The sequence below is a fragment of the Microcebus murinus genome, chromosome 24 (assembly GCF_040939455.1).
Source record: "Microcebus murinus isolate Inina chromosome 24, M.murinus_Inina_mat1.0, whole genome shotgun sequence".
Taxonomy (NCBI): domain Eukaryota; kingdom Metazoa; phylum Chordata; class Mammalia; order Primates; family Cheirogaleidae; genus Microcebus; species Microcebus murinus.
The window spans coordinates 31,926,220-31,946,175 of record NC_134127.1 but is presented as its reverse complement, the minus strand read 5'-3'; the positions used below and the strand labels follow the sequence as shown (position 1 = coordinate 31,946,175).

General features: G+C 62.9%; 5 non-coding genes across 5 annotated transcripts; all 5 read left to right on the top strand.

The window, feature by feature from the left end:
• The first annotated feature begins 3,437 nt into the window (after window positions 1-3,437).
• LOC142864246 (5S ribosomal RNA) lies at window positions 3,438-3,556 on the top strand. Its single transcript, XR_012914797.1, has one exon. It is a non-coding gene; the product is annotated as a 5S ribosomal RNA (ribosomal RNA).
• Window positions 3,557-7,348: 3,792 nt separating this feature from the next.
• Window positions 7,349-7,467, top strand: LOC142864235 (5S ribosomal RNA). Its single transcript, XR_012914796.1, has one exon. It is a non-coding gene; the product is annotated as a 5S ribosomal RNA (ribosomal RNA).
• Window positions 7,468-11,243: 3,776 nt separating this feature from the next.
• LOC142864206 (5S ribosomal RNA) lies at window positions 11,244-11,362 on the top strand. Its single transcript, XR_012914791.1, has one exon. It is a non-coding gene; the product is annotated as a 5S ribosomal RNA (ribosomal RNA).
• Window positions 11,363-15,140: 3,778 nt separating this feature from the next.
• On the top strand, window positions 15,141-15,259 carry LOC142864224 (5S ribosomal RNA). The gene has a single exon (XR_012914795.1). It is a non-coding gene; the product is annotated as a 5S ribosomal RNA (ribosomal RNA).
• A 3,781-nt stretch (window positions 15,260-19,040) lies between these two features.
• Window positions 19,041-19,159, top strand: LOC142864213 (5S ribosomal RNA). The gene has a single exon (XR_012914794.1). It is a non-coding gene; the product is annotated as a 5S ribosomal RNA (ribosomal RNA).
• Window positions 19,160-19,956: the final 797 nt, after the last annotated feature.

The following is a 19,956-nucleotide window of genomic DNA, read 5'->3' as shown; positions in this document are numbered from 1 at the left end:
GAATCTTTGGTGGTGGCACCTGATGTTGGGGGATCCGGAGTCACACCCAGACCTGCTCCACAGGCCTCCTTTTACTTTTCTCTTCGGATTCATTATTTTTAAAAAGTGTCTCTTACCTCTAGGATTGCATTTTCTTTTCTCTCTCTTTTCAAGCAGATGATGGGAGTACAAGTATTCAGGTGACATGTGTTGCCCGTGCCGCCCTCCCCCCTGTGTTCTTTTTTTTTTATTTTTTGAGACAGAGTCTCGTTTTGCTGCCCAGGCTAGAGTGAGTGCCATGGCGTCAGCCTAGCTCACAGCAACCTCAATCTCCGGGCTCAAGCAATCCTGCTGCCTCAGCCTCCCGAGTAGTTGGGACTACAGGCATGCACCACCACGCCCGGCTGTGTTTTTCTATATATATTAGTTGGCCAATTAATTTCTTTCTATTTTTAGTAGAGACGGGGTCTCGCTCTTGCTCAGGCTGGTTTCGAACTCCTGACCTGGAGCAATCCGCCCGCCTCGGCCTCCCAGAGAGCTAGGATTACAGGCGTGAGCCACCGCGCCCGGCCCCCCCTGTGTTCTTATTCATATACCTCTCATGTTGTTCCAGCGTATTGTGGGGGTACCAATGTTAAGGTCGGGTGCCTTGCCCTCTCCAAGCCTCCCCCCTCGGGTCAGAGCTTCAAGTGCGCCCATCCCCCAGTCGGTGCGCACCCACCCCATGCCTAATGGATGTGTATGCCCCTCCCCTCCCCCCACCCGCCCGACACCCACCCGATGAAGGTGATTCCTCTCCGTCCACTTAGGCGTCCATCCGTTCGTACCAATTTGCTGGTGAGCGCGCTCACGTGGTGCTCGTGTGTCCATTCTTGGGATACTTGGTTTACTGGAACGGGTTCCAGCTCTGGCCAGGAGAACACGAGAGGCGCCCTCTCACCGCTGCTCCTCACAGCCGAATGGCACTCCGTGGTGTCCACGCGCCACATTTTATTGATGCACTCCTGGATGGATGGGCACTCGGGTCGCTTCCACGTCTTTGGGATTGTGAATTGTGCCCTAACTGTAACCCTAACCCTTACCCAGCCCGTCTCCTCTGCCCCTGCCTGACGCACTCCTCCCCGGCCAGGCCCGTCACTGTCCTGGGCCCCCGCCTGACCGGCTCCTCCCCGCCCGGCCGGTCACCGTCCTCTGCCCCTGCCTGACACGCTCCTTCCCGCCCGGCCTCTCACCGTCCTCGGCCCCTGCCTGACCGGCTCCTCCGTCGCCTGGGCCTTCCAAGGGCTTGGTGTGGATGCTGCTTCCAGGAAGCCCTCCAGAAACCCGGCAGCAGGGTGGCCGCAGCAGTCTCCAGCAGCCGTCCCTAAGTCGCGTGAGTGCGGGGGACGTGCCCCCGCTGTGCCGCGGGGGCCCAGCCTGGTGTCTTCCCTGAGGCCCTGCGGCTGCCGGCTGGGCTGCCGCTCCCCGCAAGGGGAGAGCCGCGGAGGTGGGGACCGCCTCCTGATGGGGACGTACACGCAGCTCTCCACGTCGGATTCCGGGGCTCTCTGTCCTGCCCGAAGGCCCAGCTGGCCTGCGGGTCCTTAGAGTGGCAAAAACCTCCGAAAACTGAGACTGAGGGTCCGGTGGGTGTCTGCACTTTTGTGCTGGGCACCCCAGGGAGGCCCGGGGGCTGGCTGGACAACGTGGTCTGCTGGGCGGGGGGGGGGGGGGGGGGTTGGAGGAGCAACTGATGCCCTTTGCACTTTGGGTAGCAAGAGTCTGAGGTGTCTCTGAGCCCTGTGCCCTGTGGGGGCGGGGCGGGGGGGAGGAGGAGGAGGAGGAGGAGGAGGTGGGAAGGGCCGGGGCCTGCAGTCCTGTTCCCGGGGTGGCACGGCAAGTGGCTTCTTCCACAGGCTGCTTGGCCTGGGCTCCCTGCACCTGGGCCTTTGGAGGACCGGCCCTGTGCTTGCCAACACTTCCTGCAGGGACCCAGAGCTGGGAGGTGGCATCTCTCAGCCCTATGTCGGGCAGAGCCCCAGCGGGCCATGCCCACAACCTCTCTCAGCACCGGTCCCCCAGAAGGCTCCTTTGGGACCAGGATTCTCTTGCGGTGACTCTTTAAGGTCTGGCCCCTGGATGGAGGGGCACCAGGAGTAGAGGAGCAGGAAGGGGAAGGGGGTGGCCATGCGAGGGGACACTTTGAGGCCAAGTCCCAGCTTCAGCCTGATCCTCCTGGGAACCCCGCTCTGAGACAAGGAGCCGGGCTTCGCATTCCCACAGCAGCCAGTCGTGGGCTGAGGACACCTGGGGCGTTGGGAACTCCCTGGCTTCTCCTGGGTTTAACGTCTAGAGCTGCTTGTGAATCGCGCCGCCACACACACCCGAGCGCAGGTGTCTTCCGCACAGACTGCGGGCCTCGCTCTTCTGAATGCCGCTAGCTCGCCACCCACCCACGGGTGAACCTGGTCAGGGTGCTTTCTCTCAGGGGCAGACTCTTTTCCGGGCGGGCTACCGGTGTCTCTGTTTGCTCGTTTCTTTCTTCCATTTCGGGAAAGTCTTCCTTGCTGGGTGTGGAAATCTCCTATGCCTTCCCTCGCCTATTCTGTCAGCTTTCAAATTCTCTTTCAGTTGCCACCCTCACAGATGGATTAGGAAACTCTTTCCGGTGCACTCATTAGTGAAATGACCTCCAGGAAGCTGGAATCCAATATCTAATGGCCGATTTTTAGCGAGTCCACACGCCAGGGTGGTCGGGGTCCAATGCAGCCCCGGCCAGGCCCAGGCCCCTTGGACTGGGCCACAGGAGGACACGGAGGAGGGTCCCGGCCCCCACGAAGCGGTGCCGGCAGTTCTCCACGGGCTTGGGCGTTTTCCAGAGGTAGGAGATGGAGGGGACTGATTTCTTCAGCACCCCCCAAACCACGCCACCCCACCCCACCCATGGGACACATCCCCAGAGAGAGACGCCCCATACACTGGCTGTGCCCCAGCCCTGGCCCGGGGGAATAGGCGGCAGCCCACCCACAGGGCGAGGGGGGGGGCACAGCTGAAAGGGGTTGTGGGGGAGGGCGGCCCCTGGCTGGGGTCAAAGGGCGAGCGTCCCGCGCGTGCGCAGTCAGCGGCAGCGACGCGCTGGGGGTGGGCAGCGGGTAGGTGAAGGAGGCCGGGCGAGGAGACGAGGGGGGCTGGGAGGGCTCCACCTTGGCGAGTCCAGCCGTGGAGGCGCATCTTGTGTGAGTGTGAGTGAGTGTGAGTGTGTGTGTGTGTGTATAGAGAGACAGCCCCCCACCCCGCCCCGCCCCGCCCCGCCCCGCCCCGCCCCGCCCATCACCCCCGTCCCTGGGAGCCAGCGGGACCCGGCCGGCGAACTCAACCGGCCCGGCCCGGCCCGGCGCGGGGCCTGGGGCGGGAGGCGGCGGCGGGGAAGCCCAGAGAGGCTCGGCTTCTCGAGCGGGGCAGGGGCGCCCTCCGCCGCCGTCTAGGGCCACACCACCCTGAACGCCCCCGATCTCGTCTGGTCTCGGAAGCTAAGCAGGGTCGGGCCTGGTTAGTACTTGGATGGGAGACCGCCTGGGAATACCGGGTGCCACAGGCTGCTGCTTTTTTTTTTTTTTGCCTCTTGTTCTGTCCCCTTTCTGGGAGCGCGGCGGCGGCCCGGGGTGGGGGTCACCCCCACCCTCAGCGCCCGCGCGGTGCCTGGCGCCCCAGCCCGCACCGTGGGGCCTCCTCTTGTCCCAAGCCGCGACACCGCCGCCACGCGGCAGCATGCGTGGCATCTGGACTGTCAGGTCTCAGACCAAAGGTCTGCTCTGTGGGAACCGACACGCTGGAGGAAACCTTGAGAGTCTGAGAGGGGAGGGAGTTCCAGAAGAAGGCCAGGATGTCATTTTGAGGGAGTATGTGACCAGAACTCGTCCCGTTGCTTTTGGGGTTCTATGGGCTACACGCAGGAATCTTTGGTGGTGGCACCTGATGTTGGGGGATCCGGAGTCACACCCAGACCTGCTCCACAGGCCTCCTTTTACTTTTCTCTTCGGATTCATTATTTTTAAAAAGTGTCTCTTACCTCTAGGATTGCATTTTCTTTTCTCTCTCTTTTCAAGCAGATGATGGGAGTACAAGTATTCAGGTGACATGTGTTGCCCGTGCCGCCCTCCCCCCTGTGTTCTTTTTTTTTTATTTTTTGAGACAGAGTCTCGTTTTGCTGCCCAGGCTAGAGTGAGTGCCATGGCGTCAGCCTAGCTCACAGCAACCTCAATCTCCGGGCTCAAGCAATCCTGCTGCCTCAGCCTCCCGAGTAGTTGGGACTACAGGCATGCACCACCACGCCCGGCTGTGTTTTTCTATATATATTAGTTGGCCAATTAATTTCTTTCTATTTTTAGTAGAGACGGGGTCTCGCTCTTGCTCAGGCTGGTTTCGAACTCCTGACCTGGAGCAATCCGCCCGCCTCGGCCTCCCAGAGAGCTAGGATTACAGGCGTGAGCCACCGCGCCCGGCCCCCCCTGTGTTCTTATTCATATACCTCTCATGTTGTTCCAGCGTATTGTGGGGGTACCAATGTTAAGGTCGGGTGCCTTGCCCTCTCCAAGCCTCCCCCCTCGGGTCAGAGCTTCAAGTGCGCCCATCCCCCAGTCGGTGCGCACCCACCCCATGCCTAATGGATGTGTATGCCCCTCCCCTCCCCCCACCCGCCCGACACCCACCCGATGAAGGTGATTCCTCTCCGTCCACTTAGGCGTCCATCCGTTCGTACCAATTTGCTGGTGAGCGCGCTCACGTGGTGCTCGTGTGTCCATTCTTGGGATACTTGGTTTACTGGAACGGGTTCCAGCTCTGGCCAGGAGAACACGAGAGGCGCCCTCTCACCGCTGCTCCTCACAGCCGAATGGCACTCCGTGGTGTCCACGCGCCACATTTTATTGATGCACTCCTGGATGGATGGGCACTCGGGTCGCTTCCACGTCTTTGGGATTGTGAATTGTGCCCTAACTGTAACCCTAACCCTTACCCAGCCCGTCTCCTCTGCCCCTGCCTGACGCACTCCTCCCCGGCCAGGCCCGTCACTGTCCTGGGCCCCCGCCTGACCGGCTCCTCCCCGCCCGGCCGGTCACCGTCCTCTGCCCCTGCCTGACACGCTCCTTCCCGCCCGGCCTCTCACCGTCCTCGGCCCCTGCCTGACCGGCTCCTCCGTCGCCTGGGCCTTCCAAGGGCTTGGTGTGGATGCTGCTTCCAGGAAGCCCTCCAGAAACCCGGCAGCAGGGTGGCCGCAGCAGTCTCCAGCAGCCGTCCCTAAGTCGCGTGAGTGCGGGGGACGTGCCCCCGCTGTGCCGCGGGGGCCCAGCCTGGTGTCTTCCCTGAGGCCCTGCGGCTGCCGGCTGGGCTGCCGCTCCCCGCAAGGGGAGAGCCGCGGAGGTGGGGACCGCCTCCTGATGGGGACGTACACGCAGCTCTCCACGTCGGATTCCGGGGCTCTCTGTCCTGCCCGAAGGCCCAGCTGGCCTGCGGGTCCTTAGAGTGGCAAAAACCTCCGAAAACTGAGACTGAGGGTCCGGTGGGTGTCTGCACTTTTGTGCTGGGCACCCCAGGGAGGCCCGGGGGCTGGCTGGACAACGTGGTCTGCTGGGCGGGGGGGGGGGGGGGGGGTTGGAGGAGCAACTGATGCCCTTTGCACTTTGGGTAGCAAGAGTCTGAGGTGTCTCTGAGCCCTGTGCCCTGTGGGGGCGGGGCGGGGGGGAGGAGGAGGAGGAGGAGGAGGAGGTGGGAAGGGCCGGGGCCTGCAGTCCTGTTCCCGGGGTGGCACGGCAAGTGGCTTCTTCCACAGGCTGCTTGGCCTGGGCTCCCTGCACCTGGGCCTTTGGAGGACCGGCCCTGTGCTTGCCAACACTTCCTGCAGGGACCCAGAGCTGGGAGGTGGCATCTCTCAGCCCTATGTCGGGCAGAGCCCCAGCGGGCCATGCCCACAACCTCTCTCAGCACCGGTCCCCCAGAAGGCTCCTTTGGGACCAGGATTCTCTTGCGGTGACTCTTTAAGGTCTGGCCCCTGGATGGAGGGGCACCAGGAGTAGAGGAGCAGGAAGGGGAAGGGGGTGGCCATGCGAGGGGACACTTTGAGGCCAAGTCCCAGCTTCAGCCTGATCCTCCTGGGAACCCCGCTCTGAGACAAGGAGCCGGGCTTCGCATTCCCACAGCAGCCAGTCGTGGGCTGAGGACACCTGGGGCGTTGGGAACTCCCTGGCTTCTCCTGGGTTTAACGTCTAGAGCTGCTTGTGAATCGCGCCGCCACACACACCCGAGCGCAGGTGTCTTCCGCACAGACTGCGGGCCTCGCTCTTCTGAATGCCGCTAGCTCGCCACCCACCCACGGGTGAACCTGGTCAGGGTGCTTTCTCTCAGGGGCAGACTCTTTTCCGGGCGGGCTACCGGTGTCTCTGTTTGCTCGTTTCTTTCTTCCATTTCGGGAAAGTCTTCCTTGCTGGGTGTGGAAATCTCCTATGCCTTCCCTCGCCTATTCTGTCAGCTTTCAAATTCTCTTTCAGTTGCCACCCTCACAGATGGATTAGGAAACTCTTTCCGGTGCACTCATTAGTGAAATGACCTCCAGGAAGCTGGAATCCAATATCTAATGGCCGATTTTTAGCGAGTCCACACGCCAGGGTGGTCGGGGTCCAATGCAGCCCCGGCCAGGCCCAGGCCCCTTGGACTGGGCCACAGGAGGACACGGAGGAGGGTCCCGGCCCCCACGAAGCGGTGCCGGCAGTTCTCCACGGGCTTGGGCGTTTTCCAGAGGTAGGAGATGGAGGGGACTGATTTCTTCAGCACCCCCCAAACCACGCCACCCCACCCCACCCATGGGACACATCCCCAGAGAGAGACGCCCCATACACTGGCTGTGCCCCAGCCCTGGCCCGGGGGAATAGGCGGCAGCCCACCCACAGGGCGAGGGGGGGGGCACAGCTGAAAGGGGTTGTGGGGGAGGGCGGCCCCTGGCTGGGGTCAAAGGGCGAGCGTCCCGCGCGTGCGCAGTCAGCGGCAGCGACGCGCTGGGGGTGGGCAGCGGGTAGGTGAAGGAGGCCGGGCGAGGAGACGAGGGGGGCTGGGAGGGCTCCACCTTGGCGAGTCCAGCCGTGGAGGCGCATCTTGTGTGAGTGTGAGTGAGTGTGAGTGTGTGTGTGTGTGTATAGAGAGACAGCCCCCCACCCCGCCCCGCCCCGCCCCGCCCCGCCCCGCCCCGCCCATCACCCCCGTCCCTGGGAGCCAGCGGGACCCGGCCGGCGAACTCAACCGGCCCGGCCCGGCCCGGCGCGGGGCCTGGGGCGGGAGGCGGCGGCGGGGAAGCCCAGAGAGGCTCGGCTTCTCGAGCGGGGCAGGGGCGCCCTCCGCCGCCGTCTAGGGCCACACCACCCTGAACGCCCCCGATCTCGTCTGGTCTCGGAAGCTAAGCAGGGTCGGGCCTGGTTAGTACTTGGATGGGAGACCGCCTGGGAATACCGGGTGCCACAGGCTGCTGCTTTTTTTTTTTTTTGCCTCTTGTTCTGTCCCCTTTCTGGGAGCGCGGCGGCGGCCCGGGGTGGGGGTCACCCCCACCCTCAGCGCCCGCGCGGTGCCTGGCGCCCCAGCCCGCACCGTGGGGCCTCCTCTTGTCCCAAGCCGCGACACCGCCGCCACGCGGCAGCATGCGTGGCATCTGGACTGTCAGGTCTCAGACCAAAGGTCTGCTCTGTGGGAACCGACACGCTGGAGGAAACCTTGAGAGTCTGAGAGGGGAGGGAGTTCCAGAAGAAGGCCAGGATGTCATTTTGAGGGAGTATGTGACCAGAACTCGTCCCGTTGCTTTTGGGGTTCTATGGGCTACACGCAGGAATCTTTGGTGGTGGCACCTGATGTTGGGGGATCCGGAGTCACACCCAGACCTGCTCCACAGGCCTCCTTTTACTTTTCTCTTCGGATTCATTATTTTTAAAAAGTGTCTCTTACCTCTAGGATTGCATTTTCTTTTCTCTCTCTTTTCAAGCAGATGATGGGAGTACAAGTATTCAGGTGACATGTGTTGCCCGTGCCGCCCTCCCCCCTGTGTTCTTTTTTTTTTATTTTTTGAGACAGAGTCTCGTTTTGCTGCCCAGGCTAGAGTGAGTGCCATGGCGTCAGCCTAGCTCACAGCAACCTCAATCTCCGGGCTCAAGCAATCCTGCTGCCTCAGCCTCCCGAGTAGTTGGGACTACAGGCATGCACCACCACGCCCGGCTGTGTTTTTCTATATATATTAGTTGGCCAATTAATTTCTTTCTATTTTTAGTAGAGACGGGGTCTCGCTCTTGCTCAGGCTGGTTTCGAACTCCTGACCTGGAGCAATCCGCCCGCCTCGGCCTCCCAGAGAGCTAGGATTACAGGCGTGAGCCACCGCGCCCGGCCCCCCCTGTGTTCTTATTCATATACCTCTCATGTTGTTCCAGCGTATTGTGGGGGTACCAATGTTAAGGTCGGGTGCCTTGCCCTCTCCAAGCCTCCCCCCTCGGGTCAGAGCTTCAAGTGCGCCCATCCCCCAGTCGGTGCGCACCCACCCCATGCCTAATGGATGTGTATGCCCCTCCCCTCCCCCCACCCGCCCGACACCCACCCGATGAAGGTGATTCCTCTCCGTCCACTTAGGCGTCCATCCGTTCGTACCAATTTGCTGGTGAGCGCGCTCACGTGGTGCTCGTGTGTCCATTCTTGGGATACTTGGTTTACTGGAACGGGTTCCAGCTCTGGCCAGGAGAACACGAGAGGCGCCCTCTCACCGCTGCTCCTCACAGCCGAATGGCACTCCGTGGTGTCCACGCGCCACATTTTATTGATGCACTCCTGGATGGATGGGCACTCGGGTCGCTTCCACGTCTTTGGGATTGTGAATTGTGCCCTAACTGTAACCCTAACCCTTACCCAGCCCGTCTCCTCTGCCCCTGCCTGACGCACTCCTCCCCGGCCAGGCCCGTCACTGTCCTGGGCCCCCGCCTGACCGGCTCCTCCCCGCCCGGCCGGTCACCGTCCTCTGCCCCTGCCTGACACGCTCCTTCCCGCCCGGCCTCTCACCGTCCTCGGCCCCTGCCTGACCGGCTCCTCCGTCGCCTGGGCCTTCCAAGGGCTTGGTGTGGATGCTGCTTCCAGGAAGCCCTCCAGAAACCCGGCAGCAGGGTGGCCGCAGCAGTCTCCAGCAGCCGTCCCTAAGTCGCGTGAGTGCGGGGGACGTGCCCCCGCTGTGCCGCGGGGGCCCAGCCTGGTGTCTTCCCTGAGGCCCTGCGGCTGCCGGCTGGGCTGCCGCTCCCCGCAAGGGGAGAGCCGCGGAGGTGGGGACCGCCTCCTGATGGGGACGTACACGCAGCTCTCCACGTCGGATTCCGGGGCTCTCTGTCCTGCCCGAAGGCCCAGCTGGCCTGCGGGTCCTTAGAGTGGCAAAAACCTCCGAAAACTGAGACTGAGGGTCCGGTGGGTGTCTGCACTTTTGTGCTGGGCACCCCAGGGAGGCCCGGGGGCTGGCTGGACAACGTGGTCTGCTGGGCGGGGGGGGGGGGGGGGGGGTTGGAGGAGCAACTGATGCCCTTTGCACTTTGGGTAGCAAGAGTCTGAGGTGTCTCTGAGCCCTGTGCCCTGTGGGGGCGGGGCGGGGGGGAGGAGGAGGAGGAGGAGGAGGAGGTGGGAAGGGCCGGGGCCTGCAGTCCTGTTCCCGGGGTGGCACGGCAAGTGGCTTCTTCCACAGGCTGCTTGGCCTGGGCTCCCTGCACCTGGGCCTTTGGAGGACCGGCCCTGTGCTTGCCAACACTTCCTGCAGGGACCCAGAGCTGGGAGGTGGCATCTCTCAGCCCTATGTCGGGCAGAGCCCCAGCGGGCCATGCCCACAACCTCTCTCAGCACCGGTCCCCCTCCTTTGGGACCAGGATTCTCTTGCGGTGACTCTTTAAGGTCTGGCCCCTGGATGGAGGGGCACCAGGAGTAGAGGAGCAGGAAGGGGAAGGGGGTGGCCATGCGAGGGGACACTTTGAGGCCAAGTCCCAGCTTCAGCCTGATCCTCCTGGGAACCCCGCTCTGAGACAAGGAGCCGGGCTTCGCATTCCCACAGCAGCCAGTCGTGGGCTGAGGACACCTGGGGCGTTGGGAACTCCCTGGCTTCTCCTGGGTTTAACGTCTAGAGCTGCTTGTGAATCGCGCCGCCACACACACCCGAGCGCAGGTGTCTTCCGCACAGACTGCGGGCCTCGCTCTTCTGAATGCCGCTAGCTCGCCACCCACCCACGGGTGAACCTGGTCAGGGTGCTTTCTCTCAGGGGCAGACTCTTTTCCGGGCGGGCTACCGGTGTCTCTGTTTGCTCGTTTCTTTCTTCCATTTCGGGAAAGTCTTCCTTGCTGGGTGTGGAAATCTCCTATGCCTTCCCTCGCCTATTCTGTCAGCTTTCAAATTCTCTTTCAGTTGCCACCCTCACAGATGGATTAGGAAACTCTTTCCGGTGCACTCATTAGTGAAATGACCTCCAGGAAGCTGGAATCCAATATCTAATGGCCGATTTTTAGCGAGTCCACACGCCAGGGTGGTCGGGGTCCAATGCAGCCCCGGCCAGGCCCAGGCCCCTTGGACTGGGCCACAGGAGGACACGGAGGAGGGTCCCGGCCCCCACGAAGCGGTGCCGGCAGTTCTCCACGGGCTTGGGCGTTTTCCAGAGGTAGGAGATGGAGGGGACTGATTTCTTCAGCACCCCCCAAACCACGCCACCCCACCCCACCCATGGGACACATCCCCAGAGAGAGACGCCCCATACACTGGCTGTGCCCCAGCCCTGGCCCGGGGGAATAGGCGGCAGCCCACCCACAGGGCGAGGGGGGGGGCACAGCTGAAAGGGGTTGTGGGGGAGGGCGGCCCCTGGCTGGGGTCAAAGGGCGAGCGTCCCGCGCGTGCGCAGTCAGCGGCAGCGACGCGCTGGGGGTGGGCAGCGGGTAGGTGAAGGAGGCCGGGCGAGGAGACGAGGGGGGCTGGGAGGGCTCCACCTTGGCGAGTCCAGCCGTGGAGGCGCATCTTGTGTGAGTGTGAGTGAGTGTGAGTGTGTGTGTGTGTGTATAGAGAGACAGCCCCCCACCCCGCCCCGCCCCGCCCCGCCCCGCCCATCACCCCCGTCCCTGGGAGCCAGCGGGACCCGGCCGGCGAACTCAACCGGCCCGGCCCGGCCCGGCGCGGGGCCTGGGGCGGGAGGCGGCGGCGGGGAAGCCCAGAGAGGCTCGGCTTCTCGAGCGGGGCAGGGGCGCCCTCCGCCGCCGTCTAGGGCCACACCACCCTGAACGCCCCCGATCTCGTCTGTTCTCGGAAGCTAAGCAGGGTCGGGCCTGGTTAGTACTTGGATGGGAGACCGCCTGGGAATACCGGGTGCCACAGGCTGCTGCTTTTTTTTTTTTTTTGCCTCTTGTTCTGTCCCCTTTCTGGGAGCGCGGCGGCGGCCCGGGGTGGGGGTCACCCCCACCCTCAGCGCCCGCGCGGTGCCTGGCGCCCCAGCCCGCACCGTGGGGCCTCCTCTTGTCCCAAGCCGCGACACCGCCGCCACGCGGCAGCATGCGTGGCATCTGGACTGTCAGGTCTCAGACCAAAGGTCTGCTCTGTGGGAACCGACACGCTGGAGGAAACCTTGAGAGTCTGAGAGGGGAGGGAGTTCCAGAAGAAGGCCAGGATGTCATTTTGAGGGAGTATGTGACCAGAACTCGTCCCGTTGCTTTTGGGGTTCTATGGGCTACACGCAGGAATCTTTGGTGGTGGCACCTGATGTTGGGGGATCCGGAGTCACACCCAGACCTGCTCCACAGGCCTCCTTTTACTTTTCTCTTCGGATTCATTATTTTTAAAAAGTGTCTCTTACCTCTAGGATTGCATTTTCTTTTCTCTCTCTTTTCAAGCAGATGATGGGAGTACAAGTATTCAGGTGACATGTGTTGCCCGTGCCGCCCTCCCCCCTGTGTTCTTTTTTTTTTATTTTTTGAGACAGAGTCTCGTTTTGCTGCCCAGGCTAGAGTGAGTGCCATGGCGTCAGCCTAGCTCACAGCAACCTCAATCTCCGGGCTCAAGCAATCCTGCTGCCTCAGCCTCCCGAGTAGTTGGGACTACAGGCATGCACCACCACGCCCGGCTGTGTTTTTCTATATATATTAGTTGGCCAATTAATTTCTTTCTATTTTTAGTAGAGACGGGGTCTCGCTCTTGCTCAGGCTGGTTTCGAACTCCTGACCTGGAGCAATCCGCCCGCCTCGGCCTCCCAGAGAGCTAGGATTACAGGCGTGAGCCACCGCGCCCGGCCCCCCCTGTGTTCTTATTCATATACCTCTCATGTTGTTCCAGCGTATTGTGGGGGTACCAATGTTAAGGTCGGGTGCCTTGCCCTCTCCAAGCCTCCCCCCTCGGGTCAGAGCTTCAAGTGCGCCCATCCCCCAGTCGGTGCGCACCCACCCCATGCCTAATGGATGTGTATGCCCCTCCCCTCCCCCCACCCGCCCGACACCCACCCGATGAAGGTGATTCCTCTCCGTCCACTTAGGCGTCCATCCGTTCGTACCAATTTGCTGGTGAGCGCGCTCACGTGGTGCTCGTGTGTCCATTCTTGGGATACTTGGTTTACTGGAACGGGTTCCAGCTCTGGCCAGGAGAACACGAGAGGCGCCCTCTCACCGCTGCTCCTCACAGCCGAATGGCACTCCGTGGTGTCCACGCGCCACATTTTATTGATGCACTCCTGGATGGATGGGCACTCGGGTCGCTTCCACGTCTTTGGGATTGTGAATTGTGCCCTAACTGTAACCCTAACCCTTACCCAGCCCGTCTCCTCTGCCCCTGCCTGACGCACTCCTCCCCGGCCAGGCCCGTCACTGTCCTGGGCCCCCGCCTGACCGGCTCCTCCCCGCCCGGCCGGTCACCGTCCTCTGCCCCTGCCTGACACGCTCCTTCCCGCCCGGCCTCTCACCGTCCTCGGCCCCTGCCTGACCGGCTCCTCCGTCGCCTGGGCCTTCCAAGGGCTTGGTGTGGATGCTGCTTCCAGGAAGCCCTCCAGAAACCCGGCAGCAGGGTGGCCGCAGCAGTCTCCAGCAGCCGTCCCTAAGTCGCGTGAGTGCGGGGGACGTGCCCCCGCTGTGCCGCGGGGGCCCAGCCTGGTGTCTTCCCTGAGGCCCTGCGGCTGCCGGCTGGGCTGCCGCTCCCCGCAAGGGGAGAGCCGCGGAGGTGGGGACCGCCTCCTGATGGGGACGTACACGCAGCTCTCCACGTCGGATTCCGGGGCTCTCTGTCCTGCCCGAAGGCCCAGCTGGCCTGCGGGTCCTTAGAGTGGCAAAAACCTCCGAAAACTGAGACTGAGGGTCCGGTGGGTGTCTGCACTTTTGTGCTGGGCACCCCAGGGAGGCCCGGGGGCTGGCTGGACAACGTGGTCTGCTGGGCGGGGGGGGGGGGGTTGGAGGAGCAACTGATGCCCTTTGCACTTTGGGTAGCAAGAGTCTGAGGTGTCTCTGAGCCCTGTGCCCTGTGGGGGCGGGGCGGGGGGGAGGAGGAGGAGGAGGAGGAGGAGGTGGGAAGGGCCGGGGCCTGCAGTCCTGTTCCCGGGGTGGCACGGCAAGTGGCTTCTTCCACAGGCTGCTTGGCCTGGGCTCCCTGCACCTGGGCCTTTGGAGGACCGGCCCTGTGCTTGCCAACACTTCCTGCAGGGACCCAGAGCTGGGAGGTGGCATCTCTCAGCCCTGGGTCGGGCAGAGCCCCAGCGGGCCATGCCCACAACCTCTCTCAGCACCGGTCCCCCAGAAGGCTCCTTTGGGACCAGGATTCTCTTGCGGTGACTCTTTAAGGTCTGGCCCCTGGATGGAGGGGCACCAGGAGTAGAGGAGCAGGAAGGGGAAGGGGGTGGCCATGCGAGGGGACACTTTGAGGCCAAGTCCCAGCTTCAGCCTGATCCTCCTGGGAACCCCGCTCTGAGACAAGGAGCCGGGCTTCGCATTCCCACAGCAGCCAGTCGTGGGCTGAGGACACCTGGGGCGTTGGGAACTCCCTGGCTTCTCCTGGGTTTAACGTCTAGAGCTGCTTGTGAATCGCGCCGCCACACACACCCGAGCGCAGGTGTCTTCCGCACAGACTGCGGGCCTCGCTCTTCTGAATGCCGCTAGCTCGCCACCCACCCACGGGTGAACCTGGTCAGGGTGCTTTCTCTCAGGGGCAGACTCTTTTCCGGGCGGGCTACCGGTGTCTCTGTTTGCTCGTTTCTTTCTTCCATTTCGGGAAAGTCTTCCTTGCTGGGTGTGGAAATCTCCTATGCCTTCCCTCGCCTATTCTGTCAGCTTTCAAATTCTCTTTCAGTTGCCACCCTCACAGATGGATTAGGAAACTCTTTCCGGTGCACTCATTAGTGAAATGACCTCCAGGAAGCTGGAATCCAATATCTAATGGCCGATTTTTAGCGAGTCCACACGCCAGGGTGGTCGGGGTCCAATGCAGCCCCGGCCAGGCCCAGGCCCCTTGGACTGGGCCACAGGAGGACACGGAGGAGGGTCCCGGCCCCCACGAAGCGGTGCCGGCAGTTCTCCACGGGCTTGGGCGTTTTCCAGAGGTAGGAGATGGAGGGGACTGATTTCTTCAGCACCCCCCAAACCACGCCACCCCACCCCACCCATGGGACACATCCCCAGAGAGAGACGCCCCATACACTGGCTGTGCCCCAGCCCTGGCCCGGGGGAATAGGCGGCAGCCCACCCACAGGGCGAGGGGGGGGGCACAGCTGAAAGGGGTTGTGGGGGAGGGCGGCCCCTGGCTGGGGTCAAAGGGCGAGCGTCCCGCGCGTGCGCAGTCAGCGGCAGCGACGCGCTGGGGGTGGGCAGCGGGTAGGTGAAGGAGGCCGGGCGAGGAGACGAGGGGGGCTGGGAGGGCTCCACCTTGGCGAGTCCAGCCGTGGAGGCGCATCTTGTGTGAGTGTGAGTGAGTGTGAGTGTGTGTGTGTGTGTATAGAGAGACAGCCCCCCACCCCGCCCCGCCCCGCCCCGCCCCGCCCATCACCCCCGTCCCTGGGAGCCAGCGGGACCCGGCCGGCGAACTCAACCGGCCCGGCCCGGCCCGGCGCGGGGCCTGGGGCGGGAGGCGGCGGCGGGGAAGCCCAGAGAGGCTCGGCTTCTCGAGCGGGGCAGGGGCGCCCTCCGCCGCCGTCTAGGGCCACACCACCCTGAACGCCCCCGATCTCGTCTGGTCTCGGAAGCTAAGCAGGGTCGGGCCTGGTTAGTACTTGGATGGGAGACCGCCTGGGAATACCGGGTGCCACAGGCTGCTGCTTTTTTTTTTTTTTTTGCCTCTTGTTCTGTCCCCTTTCTGGGAGCGCGGCGGCGGCCCGGGGTGGGGGTCACCCCCACCCTCAGCGCCCGCGCGGTGCCTGGCGCCCCAGCCCGCACCGTGGGGCCTCCTCTTGTCCCAAGCCGCGACACCGCCGCCACGCGGCAGCATGCGTGGCATCTGGACTGTCAGGTCTCAGACCAAAGGTCTGCTCTGTGGGAACCGACACGCTGGAGGAAACCTTGAGAGTCTGAGAGGGGAGGGAGTTCCAGAAGAAGGCCAGGATGTCATTTTGAGGGAGTATGTGACCAGAACTCGTCCCGTTGCTTTTGGGGTTCTATGGGCTACACGCAGGAATCTTTGGTGGTGGCACCTGATGTTGGGGGATCCGGAGTCACACCCAGACCTGCTCCACAGGCCTCCTTTTACTTTTCTCTTCGGATTCATTATTTTTAAAAAGTGTCTCTTACCTCTAGGATTGCATTTTCTTTTCTCTCTCTTTTCAAGCAGATGATGGGAGTACAAGTATTCAGGTGACATGTGTTGCCCGTGCCGCCCTCCCCCCTGTGTTCTTTTTTTTTTATTTTTTGAGACAGAGTCTCGTTTTGCTGCCCAGGCTAGAGTGAGTGCCATGGCGTCAGCCTAGCTCACAGCAACCTCAATCTCCGGGCTCAAGCAATCCTGCTGCCTCAGCCTCCCGAGTAGTTGGGACTACAGGCATGCACCACCACGCCCGGCTGTGTTTTTCTATATATATTAGTTGGCCAATTAATTTCTTTCTATTTTTAGTAGAGACGGGGTCTCGCTCTTGCTCAGGCTGGTTTCGAACTCCTGACCTGGAGCAATCCGCCCGCCTCGGCCTCCCAGAGAGCTAGGATTACAGGCGTGAGCCACCGCGCCCGGCCCCCCCTGTGTTCTTATTCATATACCTCTCATGTTGTTCCAGCGTATTGTGGGGGTACCAATGTTAAGGTCGGGTGCCTTGCCCTCTCCAAGCCTCCCCCCTCGGGTCAGAGCTTCAAGTGCGCCCATCCCCCAGTCGGTGCGCACCCACCCCATGCCTAATGGATGTGTATGCCCCTCCCCTCCCCCCACCCGCCCGACACCCACCCGATGAAGGTGATTCCTCTCCGTCCACTTAGGCGTCCATCCGTTCGTACCAATTTGCTGGTGAGCGCGCTCACGTGGTGCTCGTGTGTCCATTCTTGGGATACTTGGTTTACTGGAACGGGTTCCAGCTCTGGCCAGGAGAACACGAGAGGCGCCCTCTCACCGCTGCTCCTCACAGCCGAATGGCACTCCGTGGTGTCCACGCGCCACATTTTATTGATGCACTCCTGGATGGATGGGCACTCGGGTCGCTTCCACGTCTTTGGGATTGTGAATTGTGCCCTAACTGTAACCCTAACCCTTACCCAGCCCGTCTCCTCTGCCCCTGCCTGACGCACTCCTCCCCGGCCAGGCCCGTCACTGTCCTGGGCCCCCGCCTGACCGGCTCCTCCCCGCCCGGCCGGTCACCGTCCTCTGCCCCTGCCTGACACGCTCCTTCCCGCCCGGCCTCTCACCGTCCTCGGCCCCTGCCTGACCGGCTCCTCCGTCGCCTGGGCCTTCCAAGGGCTTGGTGTGGATGCTGCTTCCAGGAAGCCCTCCAGAAACCCGGCAGCAGGGTGGCCGCAGCAGTCTCCAGCAGCCGTCCCTAAGTCGCGTGAGTGCGGGGGACGTGCCCCCGCTGTGCCGCGGGGGCCCAGCCTGGTGTCTTCCCTGAGGCCCTGCGGCTGCCGGCTGGGCTGCCGCTCCCCGCAAGGGGAGAGCCGCGGAGGTGGGGACCGCCTCCTGATGGGGACGTACACGCAGCTCTCCACGTCGGATTCCGGGGCTCTCTGTCCTGCCCGAAGGCCCAGCTGGCCTTCGGGTCCTTAGAGTGGCAAAAACCTCCGAAAACTGAGACTGAGGGTCCGGTGGGTGTCTGCACTTTTGTGCTGGGCACCCCAGGGAGGCCCGGGGGCTGGCTGGACAACGTGGTCTGCTGGGCGGGGGGGGGGGGGGTTGGAGGAGCAACTGATGCCCTTTGCACTTTGGGTAGCAAGAGTCTGAGGTGTCTCTGAGCCCTGTGCCCTGTGGGGGCGGGGCGGGGGGGAGGAGGAGGAGGAGGAGGAGGAGGTGGGAAGGGCCGGGGCCTGCAGTCCTGTTCCCGGGGTGGCACGGCAAGTGGCTTCTTCCACAGGCTGCTTGGCCTGGGCTCCCTGCACCTGGGCCTTTGGAGGACCGGCCCTGTGCTTGCCAACACTTCCTGCAGGGACCCAGAGCTGGGAGGTGGCATCTCTCAGCCCTGGGTCGGGCAGAGCCCCAGCGGGCCATGCCCACAACCTCTCTCAGCACCGGTCCCCCAGAAGGCTCCTTTGGGACCAGGATTCTCTTGCGGTGACTCTTTAAGGTCTGGCCCCTGGATGGAGGGGCACCAGGAGTAGAGGAGCAGGAAGGGGAAGGGGGTGGCCATGCGAGGGGACACTTTGAGGCCAAGTCCCAGCTTCAGCCTGATCCTCCTGGGAACCCCGCTCTGAGACAAGGAGCCGGGCTTCGCATTCCCACAGCAGCCAGTCGTGGGCTGAGGACACCTGGGGCGTTGGGAACTCCCTGGCTTCTCCTGGGTTTAACGTCTAGAGCTGCTTGTGAATCGCGCCGCCACACACACCCGAGCGCAGGTGTCTTCCGCACAGACTGCGGGCCTCGCTCTTCTGAATGCCGCTAGCTCGCCACCCACCCACGGGTGAACCTGGTCAGGGTGCTTTCTCTCAGGGGCAGACTCTTTTCCGGGCGGGCTACCGGTGTCTCTGTTTGCTCGTTTCTTTCTTCCATTTCGGGAAAGTCTTCCTTGCTGGGTGTGGAAATCTCCTATGCCTTCCCTCGCCTATTCTGTCAGCTTTCAAATTCTCTTTCAGTTGCCACCCTCACAGATGGATTAGGAAACTCTTTCCGGTGCACTCATTAGTGAAATGACCTCCAGGAAGCTGGAATCCAATATCTAATGGCCGATTTTTAGCGAGTCCACACGCCAGGGTGGTCGGGGTCCAATGCAGCCCCGGCCAGGCCCAGGCCCCTTGGACTGGGCCACAGGAGGACACGGAGGAGGGTCCCGGCCCCCACGAAGCGGTGCCGGCAGTTCTCCACGGGCTTGGGCGTTTTCCAGAGGTAGGAGATGGAGGGGACTGATTTCTTCAGCACCCCCCAAACCACGCCACCCCACCCCACCCATGGGACACATCCCCAGAGAGAGACGCCCCATACACTGGCTGTGCCCCAGCCCTGGCCCGGGGGAATAGGCGGCAGCCCACCCACAGGGCGAGGGGGGGGGGCACAGCTGAAAGGGGTTGTGGGGGAGGGCGGCCCCTGGCTGGGGTCAAAGGGCGAGCGTCCCGCGCGTGCGCAGTCAGCGGCAGCGACGCGCTGGGGGTGGGCAGCGGGTAGGTGAAGGAGGCCGGGCGAGGAGACGAGGGGGGCTGGGAGGGCTCCACCTTGGCGAGTCCAGCCGTGGAGGCGCATCTTGTGTGAGTGTGAGTGAGTGTGAGTGTGTGTGTGTGTGTATAGAGAGACAGCCCCCCACCCCGCCCCGCCCCGCCCCGCCCCGCCCATCACCCCCGTCCCTGGGAGCCAGCGGGACCCGGCCGGCGAACTCAACCGGCCCGGCCCGGCCCGGCGCGGGGCCTGGGGCGGGAGGCGGCGGCGGGGAAGCCCAGAGAGGCTCGGCTTCTCGAGCGGGGCAGGGGCGCCCTCCGCCGCCGTCTAGGGCCACACCACCCTGAACGCCCCCGATCTCGTCTGGTCTCGGAAGCTAAGCAGGGTCGGGCCTGGTTAGTACTTGGATGGGAGACCGCCTGGGAATACCGGGTGCCACAGGCTGCTGCTTTTTTTTTTTTTTTGCCTCTTGTTCTGTCCCCTTTCTGGGAGCGCGGCGGCGGCCCGGGGTGGGGGTCACCCCCACCCTCAGCGCCCGCGCGGTGCCTGGCGCCCCAGCCCGCACCGTGGGGCCTCCTCTTGTCCCAAGCCGCGACACCGCCGCCACGCGGCAGCATGCGTGGCATCTGGACTGTCAGGTCTCAGACCAAAGGTCTGCTCTGTGGGAACCGACACGCTGGAGGAAACCTTGAGAGTCTGAGAGGGGAGGGAGTTCCAGAAGAAGGCCAGGATGTCATTTTGAGGGAGTATGTGACCAGAACTCGTCCCGTTGCTTTTGGGGTTCTATGGGCTACACGCAGGAATCTTTGGTGGTGGCACCTGATGTTGGGGGATCCGGAGTCACACCCAGACCTGCTCCACAGGCCTCCTTTTACTTTTCTCTTCGGATTCATTATTTTTAAAAAGTGTCTCTTACCTCTAGGATTGCATTTTCTTTTCTCTCTCTTTTCAAGCAGATGATGGGAGTACAAGTATTCAGGTGACATGTGTTGCCCGTGCCGCCCTCCCCCCTGTGTTCTTTTTTTTTTATTTTTTGAGACAGAGTCTCGTTTTGCTGCCCAGGCTAGAGTGAGTGCCATGGCGTCAGCCTAGCTCACAGCAACCTCAATCTCCGGGCTCAAGCAATCCTGCTGCCTCAGCCTCCCGAGTAGTTGGGACTACAGGCATGCACCACCACGCCCGGCTGTGTTTTTCTATATATATTAGTTGGCCAATTAATTTCTTTCTATTTTTAGTAGAGA